This window comes from Astatotilapia calliptera, chromosome 19 (assembly GCF_900246225.1).
Source record: "Astatotilapia calliptera chromosome 19, fAstCal1.2, whole genome shotgun sequence".
In the NCBI taxonomy this organism is placed as follows: Eukaryota; Metazoa; Chordata; class Actinopteri; order Cichliformes; family Cichlidae; genus Astatotilapia; species Astatotilapia calliptera.
Genome location: NC_039320.1, coordinates 6,601,074 through 6,618,324, shown reverse-complemented (window position 1 = coordinate 6,618,324; position 17,251 = coordinate 6,601,074). Strand labels below are relative to the sequence as shown.

The 17,251-nt window shown below is 46.4% G+C and overlaps 1 protein-coding gene across 4 annotated transcripts in view; it reads right to left on the bottom strand.

Moving 5' to 3' along the window:
- LOC113012716 (myelin transcription factor 1-like protein) overlaps positions 1-16,210 on the bottom strand; it is a 112,995-nt gene extending 96,785 nt beyond the window's left edge. For 2 of the 4 annotated variants that reach the window (XM_026153012.1, XM_026153015.1), the window contains exon 1: positions 8,639-9,007. The gene's annotated coding sequence lies outside the window, so the exon portion shown is untranslated. Of the gene's footprint in view, positions 1-8,638; positions 9,008-9,136; positions 9,455-13,928; positions 14,006-16,010 lie in introns of those variants that run through there. The other 2 variants (XM_026153014.1, XM_026153013.1) reach the window with 2 other exon arrangements.
- Between the last annotated feature and the right edge of the window lie 1,041 nt (positions 16,211-17,251).

Here is a 17,251-nt window from a genome sequence, read left to right as displayed (position 1 = left end):
GTGCTCAATAACATCCAATTAAAATCCTCAAATCTCACTCAGCAAACTGGAGCTCCGCCTTCTTGGGTGGTTTGTTAGTACAGTAACCTCACAGCAGCCGTGGTATCGGTCAGATGATGTCATTAAAAATGCTCCAGAGGTCCAGCTCAGGTGAAGCTAGCAAACAGCTAGCAGCTACAACCGCCTGTGTCTGCACCTGTCAAAGAGGCCACACCCCTAATAACGTAGACTTTAAGCCTTAATTCAGTGTAAACAGCTGTTATGAAAGGGGAAATGATATATAGCGATCATTTTCTGTATCAGGCTGTTAACGTGTTTATTGCAACACGGGGACTGACGCTCTGCTGGACATTAGAGGAACTGCAGGTTTCAGTTGAGGCTTATTCTGATCTTTTCTCTTATTCTCCTGAAACAGTGAAATTAAATATAACATATGTGAGTTTAGTTACAGCAGTAGAGGCAGACTAACTGTTCTTACCCCGATGTCTCGGTCCTGAGATTGCTCTGCGTTTCTGTGTGATTCATATATTGATAACCGAGCCTCTGTGACAACATGTCACAAAAACCAGCAACAAAAACACAATTTCAGGACTCCAAACGAGGCGATTGATTCAGCTCAAAGGCGCGCGACACAAACCCAGATTAGCCCGACGAGTTCGGAGCTCTGTTTGTTTGCCTGACACAATCCCGTCTGCGTCGGAGTTTGATTTTCGGAGCGAGGCGTGAGTGCTAAGTGGTCACAACTGAAGCCAAATCATTGTTTCCCCAAACAAAAGCTGCATGTTCATGAAACACAGCTATTGATCTGCGCCGTGTTGCCCGGACTCAACCACACCGTCAATATTTATGCACCCGTGTCTGTTTATGTTCCAACTGTTGCATATTTGCATGTGTGTGTGTGCACGCGTGCCCCTCCCCCGCCGCCGGTCTGCACATTCAGTCCTCATGCGAGCGCTTGTGCGCGTCAGACGGGCCGTCAGTCCTAAAGAGGGCCGCGGCGCTGTCACGCCATGACACCTCTCATTTGCTGCTGCTCCTGTGAAGCGGAGCTGAAGGCAGAGGTCAGGCCACCCTCGCAGAGACGCGCCACTCAGAGCACATCATGTCCGCCCGCCGCGCTGCAGCACCAGGGCATCAGCACGCACGAATCAATCACAAATACATTTGCATATACACACACACACACACACACACACACACACACACACACACACACACACACTAAACATTTATCTGTGCAACAAAATAGCATCATGCTTCCTTCATGCTTCCTTCTCTCCTTCCTCTTTCATGCATCCATCCTCCCTTCCTCCTTCCTGCATATTTAATTCCTTCCTTCCCTTAATGCATACTTCTTCCTTCCTTTCCTTCTTCCTCTCTGTATACTTCACATCATTAGTTCCTTCCCTCCTTCTTTCTGTTCTTCCTTCATCTTGTATGTCTTCTGCTGTCCATCCTTCTATTCTTCCTAACATTATGCATACATGCTTCCTTTCTCCTGAATCCTTAATAATACCTTCCTTCCTTGCAGACTTTTGTTCTTCCTTCCTACAAGCTTCTCTTCTTTCTTTGATTGTTTATTTCTTTGCTCAGTGATTATTTCCTTTCTTCCAGGATCTCCTTTACTTCCTGTAAATTTCCTTTCTTCTTCCACACTTCCTGTCTTGCTTCCCTCCCTCCACAATTCCTTCCTACCTGAAAGCCTTTTATATTTCCTTCTTTCCTCTCTGTATCTATCCTTCCTATGCTGTATCCTTCCGTTTCCCTGTCTGTTTACTTCTTTACATCTTCTTTTGCATGCTTCCTTCCCAGTTTCTCTATACTTCCTTCCTTTCTGTAAACATCCATCATTCCTGAATGTATCCTTTCTTCCTTCTTTCCCCTGATGCTTCCCTCTTCACTTCCTTCCTTCCTTAATCAGTCACAGATGTATTTCCTTTCCTCCGCCTGCCTCCACAGATCACTTATCCTCAGTTAAGACAACATCGTGCCTCAAATGTAGAAAACAAAGTGAGGATGATGAAGACGGGCTGTCTGTGACCTGCGCTGGATGCTGATTGGTTATTGGTCTGTAGTTGCACACGTGCTGATTTACATTAACACTTAAAAAAGGAGGAAGCAGGAGCACAGCGGCGTGTGAACCCGAATTATTCCTGCAAAGCTACTCAGAGCAATCAGCTCCTCTCCCGACACCTCCTCCTCCTCGCTCCTGCAGGCCGTCCATTCGTCTCGACCGGTGTCACATGCCGTCATCAATTACCCATTAGACAGTGTAATATTCACCCAATATTGCCCGCGTGTGACTGGGAGATTTTAGAGTGATCAAAACCGACAAATCTGATTTACAGCGCTGGCATAAATAAGGAGCGTGTGCCCGCCCTGATTGCCCTGCTGAATAATGGATGCCTGTTTGGTAATCATTTTCCAATATCTCGCCACGTTCCCATGTACTGCCCTGACACTTCCTTTTTTAGCTTCTCCTCCTTCCTTTCTTCCTTTTTTCAATTCCTGCCTCCTTTTACTTCTGTATGTCCTTTCTCTGTACATCCTTCCTTCCTTATTTTCTGCCTTCCTCATTTCCTTCTTTTTTCCAGATTTTTCTCTATGTATCCTTAATTCATTCCTTCCTGTATCCATTCATTTTTTGTTTGTATACTTTAAACCTTTAATGTCCTTCAATATCCATATTTTCTTTCTTCCCTAGTTATGTATTTCCTTCCTTTGTTATTGTATCATACATCCTTCCTTCCCTTCGTTCTTTATTTATGTATGCTTTCTTCTTTCCTTTCCTTAAGCTTATCTCTCCTTCTTTGTATATGTTCTTCCTTCATAATTCCTATTTCCTTGTTTCCTTCCTATATGTCTCGTTTCCTGCCTTCATGTGCACTTCCTTCCTTCCATTCTGGTTTGTGTGCTTTTGGTCTCCTTCCTTCCTTGGTTCCTTCCACCCTCCCCTGACATGCGGCCTCCCTCGCAGCAGTGACGTAACCGCTCTGACCCGAAGACTCTGGCGTCTTGCTTGACTTTTCGGTAATGACGCAGCAGCGTCATTAGCGAGGAGGCGGGTGTTGCTGTGATTGAAACATTTCCTTTAATGATTCATCGTTTCATTGATTAGAGAGAAACTAAATGTCAACAGGTGCCAGCGTGGCCGCTGATTCGACTGGAAAAGATCTGCAAACTAAGCCGGAGCTGAAATAAATGCGTTTCCACGGCGAGGCGGGTAAAACAGGCAGATAGACACACAAACCGAGTGGCATCAACTTTGAACTGCAGCCGCGCACACAGAAATTCAATTACTCCCCCCGCCCTCCATCCCGTCCTATCGCTGACGCTAAACGTGGTGCTAAAGCTAATTGTAATTGCATGACAAAGACTCCAGCAGTCTGGAGGTCAGCGCTTTGATGATATCATAGCAGCGCTCTAAACAGCTGCTCCTCACCTCTTTGTAATATTCTTCAAGGCACCGTCGTGGCTCTAATGGGAAAAGGCCAAAGCAGGTTATGAAAATCCTTATTTACAGCTCGCTGCCGGGCTGTGTGAAGTAGGTCACAGCGGCTCCTGAAATGGAACCAGCTCGGCTCACGCCGTTTAATACTTTCCTTTTGAATGCTCGCTGCCGTGCAACGGCACAAACACGGTGTTTGCGCTGGGTAAGAGCGTCCCGACCCCCCGTTAGCGTGTCTGCAGCCTGTGGGAAAGTCCGGTTCTGACCCACCGGAGCAACGAAAACACTGGAAGTGATTCCAGCTGCTCATCGTGCTCGCATCGAGCACTGGAAGGCTCACGTTATTATAACTAATACGTGAGAAATGCACGTTTAACACAAGCAGCGCGTCCTCTGATGTGTGAACACGGAAACAAGCAGCTGTAGCCGTGACGCCGCCGCCGCGGCCTGCTGATCAGGCAGGTTAACGCGGAGCTCCCGCAGCCTCATCAGGCACGCCGTCGCACGCTCGCACATCTCTTACAGCGCGTCAGCCGGTCGGGATAGGTGTGGGGCCAGCGTCGTCCCCCGAGGTGATGGATGCCTGTGGCAGGCTGTTATGCCACAAGGTGAAAATGTCCATTAATCAGCCGCACTTCCTTCACTGCCTCGGCTTTCCCATTACCAGCGCACTCCAAGCAGCCTGATTGGTTTTTAATTGGCCTGCCCGCCAGGAGATAGATCGCGTTTTCCCCGAGGAAAGGCACGAAGGTGTGTGTGTCTCTCTGGAGGGATACCCACACTGAAACTCCCTGTACTCTGTTTTCTGTGGACATTTTTCACACGGGGGGACGGACGACCACATCCAGGTGGTAACCGCCACGTGTAATACAATTTTCTATCCACTAACAAGCGGTTTAACCTTTTGCTGTCGGACTTCAGTCCTGACACGACAGCTAACAGTTACACGAGTGCTTCTACCTGATATTCTAATTACACATCCAAAACCTCCCATTTCCTCATTTCCTCCTTTACCAAAACATGCCTTCTTCCCGTTTTCTGCACGCCTCCTTACTTCCTGTCCAGTATCCTTCCCTACCTCCCATTTTCTTTGTTTATGTGTCCTTTCTTCCTAACTTCCTGTATACTTTCCTACCTTACTTCTTATAAGCTTTCTTCCATCTTGTATGCTTTTCCTTCCCATGTTCTTCCTGTATGCCGTACCTCCTTCCTGCACTACAGCATTCTTCCTTCTTTCCTTCCTCTTTCTCCTCCCTTTATATCATTGTTCCCTGCATGCTTCCTTTCTTCGCTTCCCTGATATATCCTTTTTTCCTCACTTTCTGTGTTACTTCCTTCTTTTTCAGTCTTCTGTAACCTTCCTGTGTACTTCCTCTTTCCCTCGGTGTTCTTCCTGTTTAGTTCTCTGTATGTCTCCTTGTTTCATTCATTCTTTCCTGTATAACTGTAGATTCTTTGGATATGCACACAGTTCGATTTGCATGTAAACAATGGGGCAGAGGAGGGAATGAAAGGATCCCAGGTGTTGGAGCAGCGACTTTGTGATCATAATAACCTTCGATATGAATTGTTGTTGGCCCGTGTCACCTCGTCCCGTCACCATCACATTGAATACAGCAGCCTGGAAATGCTGCTGATATTTTACAGTATCTGCTACAACTCGTGCTCTGACTGATGAGCGGCATAATTAATCAGCCGCCGCAGGAGTGCGTGTGCGAAGGACGCGCGAGCGGCCACATCCTACACCGAGTAGATGTCGGCATCGACGACGTGTCGGCTCGAATCGATCGATCTCCCCTCTGCCCGAGTCCGTCACGGAGACTGATTGGAAGACCGCATTGATTCCCACAAAGACACGCACAGCGAGCTCGGAATGACCCGAATGAGACCAAAAATCCACATCGTGATTAAATGTTTGAGCCGAGATCGGCCGCTGCCGAACCTGCGACTCATCCCGAGGAACGAGAGCCCCGGCGGTGCAGACCAGGGTCACCTGATTTGTCCACACGCTCTTTCATCAGTAAACTCATACACATGCACGGTCGACATCATCGTTTCCACTCCCAGATTTTTCCCAGAGTGTGGACGCAGACGTTCCATAATTTCATCGTTTGCACATAAAAATTTCAATTATGAAGAAACAAACACATCACATGAACTCTGGAGAATGTGAGGTAAGAACAAAGGACGCTGAGGACGCCGATACGCAGCTACTACAGCACCGCAAACACCTGTAACAACAATACTGATGATGATGATGATGATGATGAAGATGAGAGCACTCCCGATCAGCTTCAGGATGAAGTAAATCATAAATTCGACATTTGAATAAGAAATAAATCAGCTGTTTCGTTTTTCACGGTAAGCTGAATTTAAAAAACTGATTTTTTAACTGTTAACTTTACAAACAGGAGTGTGTGTGGGAGTCCACAGGTCCACAGTGAGTGGAACACTGACCGCTGTGCCGTCACAGTGATTATTTTCTTCTACAGGAATCATTTATTTATTAATCCTTTATTTATCCAGGTAAAAAATCTCATTGAGATTAAAAATCTCATTTCCAAGAGAGACCTGGCATCATTCTGTCATCTTTAGCATGTGTTGCATAATCAGGTTCATGTTAAAGGAACAGATGTGCTGCAGACGTGCGACGTGAAACTGCGTCTCCCAGAAATGATACTTTAGTTTTCCAAACTTCGCCTCGGGGAGCAAATATTTTTTCATTTTTAACTTCGGACGCCGTTTCCCGCTCTCGCTCACAGCAGCCCGTGCTGCAGTCGCCTTGTACGGAGCGCTTCACATTCCCACAGCCGTCAGCTGACCCTCGCCGCTGATCCATCTCTGCCTTTAAATACACTTTACGTCGTTTTATAATTTGAAACAATAAAAGCATCAAACACAGAAACGCTGCCTCATTGTGAGTCGTTCATCAAACTTTCACTTTGTTTATTCTGCGATTTCGTTTGAGCATAGAAACAGTGCGAGATGATAACAGAGAGATTATCTGCGTCGTTAACGTGTCACTGTTTCATTTTTTCTTGCTTCCTGTATGAGAAAAACTTTATTTATCTCAGTAGGACATGCCTGCAGAAACATGCGCGTCACAGATGAACCGACAAATTTAAAAAAACAGCTGACGTGAAACTTCAACCACAGAGTGTGTTTCGTTTGAATCCATCGATCGCGCCCGCCAATAATCGGGTTTTAACCCTCCCTTTAACGAGCGGCTCTGATTGAGGGTTTACTGTCCACAGGGGGCGCTCTGACATCAGTGAGCAGGAGTGAATACGAATGGTTTTTCACTACAATAGAAACCTGCAAGACATCTGCAAATAGAATCTTTTCTACTGTCTCGAGCTCTCCTGTCAACAATGTCCAAACAGTGAGCTCGAGAGCGCCCCCTGTGGAACAGAAAGTGAGCAGAGCTCTGATTGTACTAGAGGTTTTGTGGCTTTAATTCCCGCCTCACTCCCCTCGAAAGAGGCGCCGCCTCCTAGTGGTGAGTGGTGGTATAACATGCTGAAAGCAACGGGTTTTTAAAAATTGTTAATATTTTCCAAACGCCTAAGGAGGGCGAGTCGAGCACGTCCTCACTCGTGTCATTAAATGCACGTCAGCGTGCGACCACACGGGCAGTCCAGCCTCAGCGCACAGTCATGCTCTGTGTTACCGCACGCCGCAGTTCTGCTAAGCCTGATTCGTGTGGGATCCAGCCATTCAACATGGAAGCTAATATTAGCACGCAGCTGCCCCCACACCCCCACCCTGGCGGCTGCATGAAGGGGATCCCCGGGAGGCTTTTTCCTGCTCGTTCATTAGGCTGCCGAGCAGTAAAGACCCCCACCCGTGTCTTCGTCGATGCCATGACTCGTTACACTGAGTCCACGTTCAGCATCAACACCTGACTTTCTCTCTGACGAGCCTCCCCGGGTTCTTTCACTTTCACACCACACAGAGGAGGAGATGGGAGAGGGGGAGGAGGAGGGGGTTCCCACAGCGTTGGTCTCAGTCAGACCAGGTAGCATGCTTTCCCTCTATAATTTAATCACATTCAGCTGTCTCGCTGTCCTCGGCTCGCTCTGCAAAGCACATCAGCCACGCGCTCTCTCTCTAACAAGCACGCCGTCTCCTTCCTGCCGCCGTTTCAGGAACATCCCGGAGAACACGGCTTCACCTCAGCTCGCCGAGCGGCTCGGCTCAGAGATGCACTTCTTACTGTAACTGTAAGAGCGTCAGTGAGAGCAGTTTCACAGGTTTGAGATGACTTCACACTAAAGTCAGGACTGAGAGACTGCTCTGGGCTTTTATTGATTTGTTATGTTTTTATTCCATTTTGTGCAGAAAACAAAGAAAGAAATCTTCACTGAACTCATTTAGAGTCTCTCAGGTTTGCATCACTTTATCTCTGAATCACAGATTTACTCAACTAAATCTCAGATTTGAGGAACACAAAGGTTAAACCTGCTGAACTACTGACACCGGCCGATAAATGAATTCATCCCAGCCTGCACACACTTTCACTTTGAAAACACCGATGTGTCAGACGACGCAGGGTCAGTCTGGACTCCTCTCCAGATGTGTCCAAGCGACGCCTCCATCCTGCGCTCACAAACACTCACTGTGGAAGCAGCAAAGCTTTGCTTGTCATGACAGAATGAAACGTGTTACAGTGCATCTGTGTGAGTGCATGCAGACACACACGCACAACATCTGCATCAGGAGGAAGAGCAGACCGAAGGGACAGCATGTGCTTGAAGTTTGAGCTGAACTTCAGATTGCCTCGCTCAGCCTCGTCCATGAAGACATCAGAGTGACAGCACATGTGCGTGCAAATCAAAGCGCTCGAGAACACAAACATGGAGGAAATCTTGCAATAATCCAGCATTCAGCAGCATAACGATGAGACACGTTTCCAGCAAACACAGCGCGAATGTGCAGAGCAGCACTCAGCACCAAACTTCCACAACAAACTTGTGAACCATGCAAGTTTCTTCACGATACCTGACGCAACAACAGCCCGCCCGACTGCAGCAACATTACAGAAACAAAGCCCGACGATACGACACCGGAGCGACCGCGAGGCTCCGATTCAGCCGAAACGCTCACTGAGCCGGGCAGCCGATCAACATCACACCGTCACGTCTACGGGCACGGCAGAAACACGAGAAGCCGTTAACGGGCAGGAGTTACCTTCCAGCTGCAGTCTTCTCAGTAAACTTTTCCTCCTGCTCTCCCGGTTTCAGCCTCTCCTTTATTTTTCTCACTGCAAAGTTGCGCTCTCCTCCTGCATGCAAATCATTTTTACGACTTGAGAGATGTGACCGGCAATGAGGGAAGGAGGTGGAGAGAGCGCGGAGAGCGAGAAAGGATGACAGAGGGGTGGAGGAGTGGAGATAATGGTTGGAAGGCAGACGACCAATGGGGCCCAGAGCCTGATGGAAAAAAGGAATCAGGACACACCAATGAGGAGAGAGAGAGAGAGAGAGAAGCAGGTATGGCAAGAGCGCGGTCGGGAGGAAACGGCGTAACCCAGACCGAGAGAGACACTGAGGGAGAGAGAGAGCGAGCAGAGCAATAAGAGAGAGAGAGGGAGGGCGGGAGAGGGAGATGAGGTGGAGAGAGGCGAGGATCCCAGGCGAGATGGAGAGAAACGCTCAAAAAAACCATGGAAGGAAGAGGCTGACTTACCCGGGCGCTGCTAGTGGTATCCTTCACACACCGCCTTGCAGACTCACACACACACACACACACACAGAAGCGGCGATAGAGGCGCACGCTGCTCCGCCGTCGCCGAGACCAACCAACAGAAAAACAACAAAGGAGAGAGAGGACTTCCAGAGCGGCTGGTGTACCCTGAAGGAGTGTGTGTGTGTGTGCGTGTGCATGCGTGTGTGTGCGTGTGAGGAAGCTCGGAGGAGATGCAGGGACCACTGAAGGAAGCTGAAAGCTCGTCTCTCTGCATGTATGTCCTCCAACACTCTCTCTGCCCCCCCCCACATACATTTATTCAGGGCTGCAGACGGTCTGCTCCCAGAGCGAGTGCTTCCCACGGGCCCTGCACGGGCACACATGAAGGGAGGGGGAGGGGGAGGGGGAGGAGGAGGGGAGGGGGAGCACAGATACACGTTTGTGCCCTAAAATCGCTGGAATGAGCTCCACTCGTGGTTCAGTGCTCGTCTGACTGGAGACACAAACAGGAAGCAAACTTAAAGGAAGTCTCTGCCTCATCGCTGGCTTGCCGTTAATTAATCCTCCTCTTCCGCCGCCTCCTCCACCCATCACAGGCTCCGAGGCTGGCTGAGCAGCAGAATTAAGAGAGGAGAAGAAGATGAATGAGCGTGGAAGCGGGCGAGCTGCAGCCGTGTGGAGTGCACAATAACCGGGGTGACATTCATGTGTGGGAATAACAACACACTGATTTCCATATTTACACAGATATGCAAACACACACAATGTTAATTTGATCCCTGAGACATCGTCATAATTAGAGTATAAATTAGCTTCGTTTCTTACTGGACAAGAGGTGCTAATTCATTCGCTCGGCCCGCTGGGGCGGCTGAATCGGGCCTCTCGCTGCACACGAGCAATAACGTTTCCAAATACATTCGTGTTTGCACATAAATATTCAGAGCATATATGAAGCTCCAACAGTAAACACATCAGAAGCATCCAGCAGCATTTTACTCAACCAACAAGCTCTCTGCCTGCAGCAGCGCAGCAGGGCACCATAAGTACTCAGGGGGGCTGGGACCGCCGCTGCCCCCGGGGTGCTCCATATTACCTATGCTAATGCCAATCAGGCACAATTACTCCAGCAATCAGGCAGACCGACGCGCTGACCCAGCAGCCCTGCATCGCTGCGCTGTGATGTTTGAATCCTGCCGTGAATCTGCTGCTCACGGAGCCTCGGCACCGAGGATCGCTTCACTCAAACAAGAAATCCGCTGAACCGGAGAGAAGACGGCGAGTCTCACCCAGAACGTCCCTCCATAAACGAACAAACATGCGAAACAAATCCCAACAGGGACGCCATAAGAGAAGGAAAGCAGGAGACGGAAACAGGAAGCAGTGACGGGATACGTTTCCCTTTTAGGCTTTGACTGGATTGTAATTTGTTGGTAATTATTCCATAACGAGGGATAACTCAGCCACGGGGTCAGTGACAGGTTAGCAGTGAATCTTCACGGGATCTTTGAATCTTAAACATCTGCAAACCAGATGTTGGTTCAGATTCAGTGTCAGGTAATAAAGATGGAGAGCCAGCCTGACTGTGATGACATCATGAATCAGACAGGTACAGGAAGGAAGACGGGTATCCTGTTTTCCTTCTCTCACCCCAACCAATCACAGCAGATGGCCCCGCCCCTCCCTGAGTCTGGTTCTGTAGGAGGTTTCTTCCTGTTAAAAGGGAGTTTTTCCTTCCCACTGTCACCAAAGTGCTTGCTCATAGGGGGTCACATGACTGTTGGGTGTTTCTCTGTGTGTATTATTGTAGGGTCGACCTTACAGTATAAAGCACCTTGAGGCGACTGTTGTTATGATTTGGCGCTGTATAAATAAAACTGAATAAAGAACATTTTCAAAATCTTCAAATCAGTTTAAATTACATGTAAATATATTCTACATACATTTTTAGTGACTGTTTCATATAAAATATTTGTAATCCATGTTAAACTCATTTCAGTGCCAGTTTGTTAGTCTTATAATTCAGGTCCTGCTCTCAGGAAACATCAGCACAAACAGCTGAAACTGTTCTTACAAAAAGTTCAACTTTATTTTATTTTTTGACTCTTTTTGCATGAAAATGACTGAAACTCATAATTAACGACGTGAACACTTCAGAATGTGTCGAAGACACTTGAAGGCCATCCACGCCAGACCGACTGAGACACCAAACAACGCACACACTGAACACAAACGACTGACTTCTGTTCAACTTCATCACATTAGAGACGATCGTACAAACGGCTGCCCCGAAGGCCCCGCATTAAAAACTCCTTGTGTATCCTGATGTTAACCTAAACCTGCTTTTTTTGGCCTACATGTTGCTAACTGTTTCATATGCACTGATGAAACAGACTGTATGATGTCATAAATATGGATTGAAGACAGACGCACTAAACCAGCAATCCTTCCCACAAACACCAGGGGGCGATGTCTGTGGACGCGTGTGAGGAGGACACAGTCCCGATGACTGTATGAGCTCGGCCTCTTGTTTCAGCTCATGCTGAATAAAACATGGAGTTTGGCCACGCCAAGGCTCAGATAGGACGCACTCATTGGTTCCTGACCTGTGATTGACAAGTCATTAACCAATAGGTGAGCGCTTTCTGTTTGAGTGCCTCTGACGGCCCAAACCAACCACAGCTCACATTTATTATTGGGGGTCTAATAATGAAGTGGCGTGCTTCACTGGAAGGACAGAGACGCTGCTGAAGCAAAGCAGACACAGGACAGATGTTTGTGATAGGAAAGGCTTAGTGGGATGTCCACAGTCCACTGCTAACATTTGCTCGTGCAAAGAAGCTGCAGGTACACAAACTGTAAAATCCACCAAATCAGAGCGTGTTTGTTTTCAGCTGTTTAATGAGCCGCTCTCGTCGCTCTCAAAGCTCATTCCCTTGTCACTGATTTAATTCAGACCGTAATGCCTCAGAGCAAAGGTTTATGGGAAAAATATGCACCCTGAGTAATTCATGTTTGTGTCTTTACTTTCATAAATCTCTTTGTCACTGGACATCAGCATAACTGATGCTCACTGACTGTCACTTTAATGAGCTCTCGCGGGAACACTCTGGCTCCCAGGTTGACTTTTCTGCACCTCATCATATCTAATATTGTCACAAATGAGAGTTATTATGACAAGGTTGTGTTTAAAGACATGCGACAGCACAGTTTCAGCTCCCAGCTCGTCACACGTCCACACGCCAGACGAGCGTCATTCATCAGTGTGGAGAGCGATTTGGACTCAAACCACAACCGCTGGTGAAACCTCACCAAGTGTCTTTCAGAGCAGTAAAGCAGCCACATGCTAGTTTGTAGCAGGACCCTTAGACTGAGCCTTTCAGTGCACAAACCTAACCAAGTAAATCTAAGAACATCAACCTCACCACTTCTGCATCCCTGCATAACACTTACCGAGTGCTCCTCAGTCCTTCAGTCCAACCACATCGCCTTCATTCATGGACTGTCAGGAAGCATCGCACAATGATGCTCAATGACATCCAATCAAAATCCCAGAATTTCACTGTGCACCAAAACTGGAGGTCAGCCTTCTAGTACGATAACCTCCCGGCCAGAGCAGCAGACAGCTAACAGCTACAGCTGCCTGTGCCACCACGCACCTGCCAATCAAACAGACCACACCCCTACAAATGCATTTAAACAGGTGAGTCCTGACTCACTGCTGGAGCTTCAGCTATGCGGCTGATTTTCTGTCAGCTGATGATGAATTTAATACGAGGCTCAGCAGAAATGCCTTGAAAAGCAGAAGTGAAGGTTAATAATCACACTCATCATGTTGAAAATCATTTTTCAAGTTCAAGGTTTTCTTCTCAGACGTGGAAGAAAATGAAGAAGAGTCTACTTAACATAAATACCGTCTTAAATTCATCTCCTCACCTGAAATGAAAAGCGCTTGAACTATTTAGAGGCCATTTTTTAAAATCACTTATTCACCGACTGCAGCGCATATACATCTGTAAATTTTAAAGAAAAAAACTTCCCGAGTGAAAGAAAACGAAGGGAACCCCGGCACCGCAGCAGGGATGGAGGGAGGCTGCTGAGGTTAGAGGTGCAGCTGCTGCAGAGTGGAAGCAAGTGAGCGCCAGGCAGCCAAAGGAGGGGGAGGAAGACAATCTGTGTGTTTGGGGACTTGAGATGATAGCGTGGGAGAAGGTGAAGGCTTGTTGTTCGCTGGGACCGAGGGAGAGGAGCGGGTGGGGTTGGGGGGGAGGTGAAGAGGAGGAGGAAGAAGAAAAGAATGAGCCGAGAGAGAGAAATGTATAAGGGAGGAGAGGTTGTATTGGTGGTGTACTGGGAGTAAGAAAGAGGAGGAATAACAAGCTTCAGCCTACTTATGTACAGTACAGAGAGTGTGTGTGTGTGTGTGTGTGTGTGTGTGTGTGTGTGTGTGTGTGTGTGTGTGTGTGATACTCGGGTCTTTGGAACAGGATGACAAATGTGCCAGACATGAAAGACCAGAGCACACACAAACCCACAGGGAGCCTCTTTACCTGCGCGCGCGCGCACGCACACACACACACACACACACACAGCAGTAGCTTCAGGGGATAAACACACACACACACACACACACACACACACACAGTGTGTATTGCTGTGTTTGTAAGACTAGATTCGGCTCCTCATTGTTAAACCAGCACAGGGTTTTAAAATCACACCTCCCCTCGTTACTCCCCACAGTCATAGACAAAAATCTGCTAATCAATATTTCCTCAAACCGAAATCAGATTCATACCTGTGAGGTGACGCGTGCTGCTCACCGAGACAAATCCATGGAGATGTGTCACCTGATTCAGCAGGAAGTCCCCTCAGCTTAGGGGGGATTTTTTCATATTTACGATAAAAAGTTGTCAGTAAAATCGACACAAACACTGCACATTTACACTTTTACAATTAAATATAAAAATATGATATCCTGTAAGAATGTCTGTTGCACCTTATATTTCAGCTCAGTAAATATGCGATGGGTAATAATTTGGATACACAGTATTGTATTGCACATTTTTCATCACTAAATGTGTTACATCTTACTTTTGTGTTACTTAATTGCTAGCTGGACAAAGTCCTTCGTTACATTACTCGTTACATTACTTTCTCGGTAAAATGTCCTGAAACTTATTGTCTCTTAATCACCATTGAATGATATAAGCTGAGCCTACAGACCAGTGTTGCCAACTTAGCGACTTTATCGCTATATTTAGCGAGTTTTCAGACCCCCTTAGCGACTTTTTTTCTAAAAAGCGACTAGCGACAAATCTGGCGACTTTTTCTGGTATTATTGGAGACTTATTTACTGTATGACGACTTTTTGACGTGAAAACATGTATGGCTCTTACTCTCAACAGGCAGCGGTGCTGCCTTGGGCACCTCACCGGTGCCAAAGCACTCCTAGGCGGAGGATAGTCCTCCCCCAGCTGCTATCAGGGCATGAGACGTTCACACCAAACGGCAAATGAATCGCGCATGACTGTAACGCAGTCAGTTCTTTTGCTGTTATGCTGTTTCGTGGATCACAAGGTTTAAAACTACTTATAAACAAACACTCTCACACACAAAGTAACTCCACCAGAGTGCCAATTTCGGGTCACTTTTGCCGGTCCAGGCCCGGATAAAGGAGCAGGATTGGAATTGTGACATTAAAAAAACAATAATTGCTAAAAGAAATTTAATTTGTAGTTCTAAATAAATTCTAACTGCATTTAGGACGTTTTTTACTCACTTTATGTGTCTTCCATGATAGGTTACAATTACATTAGCATGACCAATTATGCAAATTAGACGATGACGTCATTTGGCGACTTCTAGCGACTTTTAGGACAGCCAATCCGATTATTAAGTGATGACGTGAGGAATCCTACTTCCGGGCCTAAAGTAGTCTGCGTTTAATATGGCTTTTGTGTTGTTAACATGTTTAATGCTTTGAATTTTCTTCTATTTAATCTGAAAAAGCTCCTAAAAAAAGTCAGTGATTACCGTTGACCATTTATTTAAGCTCAGTTTTTAAAACCTTAGGATGTAGCTACAGCCCAGCCCATGCAGCAGTATATGAATGACTAACCTCGGATTGTGGATGGATTATCTCAGTTGTTCTCCTGGCTGAAGTTTGGTCCTTTTACAGCATCCTGCCATGCGATTACATTTGTTCCTGACCACCGAGAACACTCACATTAACTTTTATCGAGTGGAAAAAAAGTTAGCTTGTTTATATTATGCTAACATTGCTGTGTCGCTAGCGGTCACGTAGCACATCATTAAATACCAGCTAGCCAAACTTCAGTAACCCTACAAACGTCACTGCTGTTTAGTTTTCTGTCTTCATTTATGTTGGAAGTGATAGCAGAGCTGTACGTTTGAATTTGTTTCGAAACATGCTATATTGTATTTAGATAGAAGCTAGCGAGCTAACTTCTAAGTCTGTTAAATGTCATAAATTCCGTTTTCATGGATGCCTGGATGTTAAACTCAATTGTTACACCTGGTAGAGAAGAACGCTGATCATTTTATTAAAGATGAAGGACTTTAGACAGTGTTTCAACTCTCAGTAATGCCACAGTGATCGTTTGATATATGGACCTGCAGCGGAGTTTAGGCCCAGACACGGCTAGTGACGTCAGACTGAACAATCAGATAGCGATTTTCCTTACTGAGGAGTTGGCAACACTGCTACAGACCCACACACCGCACACATCCCCACCCTAACGAGGACACAGGTGATCCTTCTCTTAGCATTTAGGTGTGAACACAAAGAAAAGATGAAACCAGCACAAAGATGCCTCAAAGGCAGAATCATGGTGATTCTGCTGTAGCAGTCTGTTACCTGTTGACGTGCATGCTCTGGCTGCTGGGCTGGAGTCTGCCTATGCTCAGCTTTGACGTCACTCTGGGCTCTTAGCTAGTTAGCTACTTAGCGTTAGCATGCTGTGCATACAATGAGCCCACATTATCTTAGCAGCTGGGCTGCAGAGAACCAACGCTAGCAAGGACATAAGGTATACAGCCTCACTCCAAAAATGAGTCCCCGAGAAACACGAAGCAATAAGTCTGAATAATAATAAATAATGTTAATAATAAAATGTTCACTGAAATATATGAAATCAAAGGTTTATTTATAGAAAAAATTAATCATCAAGTATAACCAGACTGGATTAAATGTAATGTTTTATTACATTTACAGACCAACGCAGAAACATTTCACGGAGAATTCATTTTTTTCAGTGCATAAAATATCACATAATTATCGAAGAAACAACCAAGTAACAATATCAGCCAGGGTTTTTAGCAGATGAAGTGATATTGATAAATGCTACAAACTATAGAATCAAAACATCAGTAACATGACAATTATATGTCTTTTTACATTACACCATTGTTCCCATGTTTGACCAAACTGTAAGATAAAGCGATGCTCACAGTGGGTATATTTTAATGAAAAAAAAAAAACAGATGATAATATTCAGTCTTTCCTCTACACTCATCTAGGCAGGACACTCAGGTACAGTATATTTACAGCTAAACTATATTTGGTTATTCATTTTAGCTTTTCTCAGTTTTATTTTTTATTTGTTCAACACAGTCATCCTGTACTGGACAATCCCTGACTCTTATTTTGAAAGTTTACCCACTGAGAATCCCTTCAGTGTTTTCACACAGGCACGTGGACCAGGGCCACTCTGACTCTTACTGCTCCACGAGCCTCCCTGTTGAGACAGCTTTGCATAGAGCTGTGGTGTCTGGGGAAAAGCTCCTGACTGAGTCCTGCGAGACAAACTGGTCCAAGGAGAGGGGGCCGGACTGAGAGCAATCGGACAAGTCAGAGCTGGGAAACCTCAACAAAAAGCTGGAAGTTTCTGTCGCTCCTGTAGCCGGACCTGGGTGTGGATCTCCTGGGAGCAGAGCCTGAGACAGATCCAGAACTCGCTGGAGAGAATACATCTAATCTGATCCAGGATGGCCTCAAGACTCCCCCGGAAGAGCTGGACGAGGTGTCTGAGGAGGAGGAGGTCTGGAATACCTTCCGAGTGTACTGAAACCACAACCTCAGATAGGAAAAAAAGGATG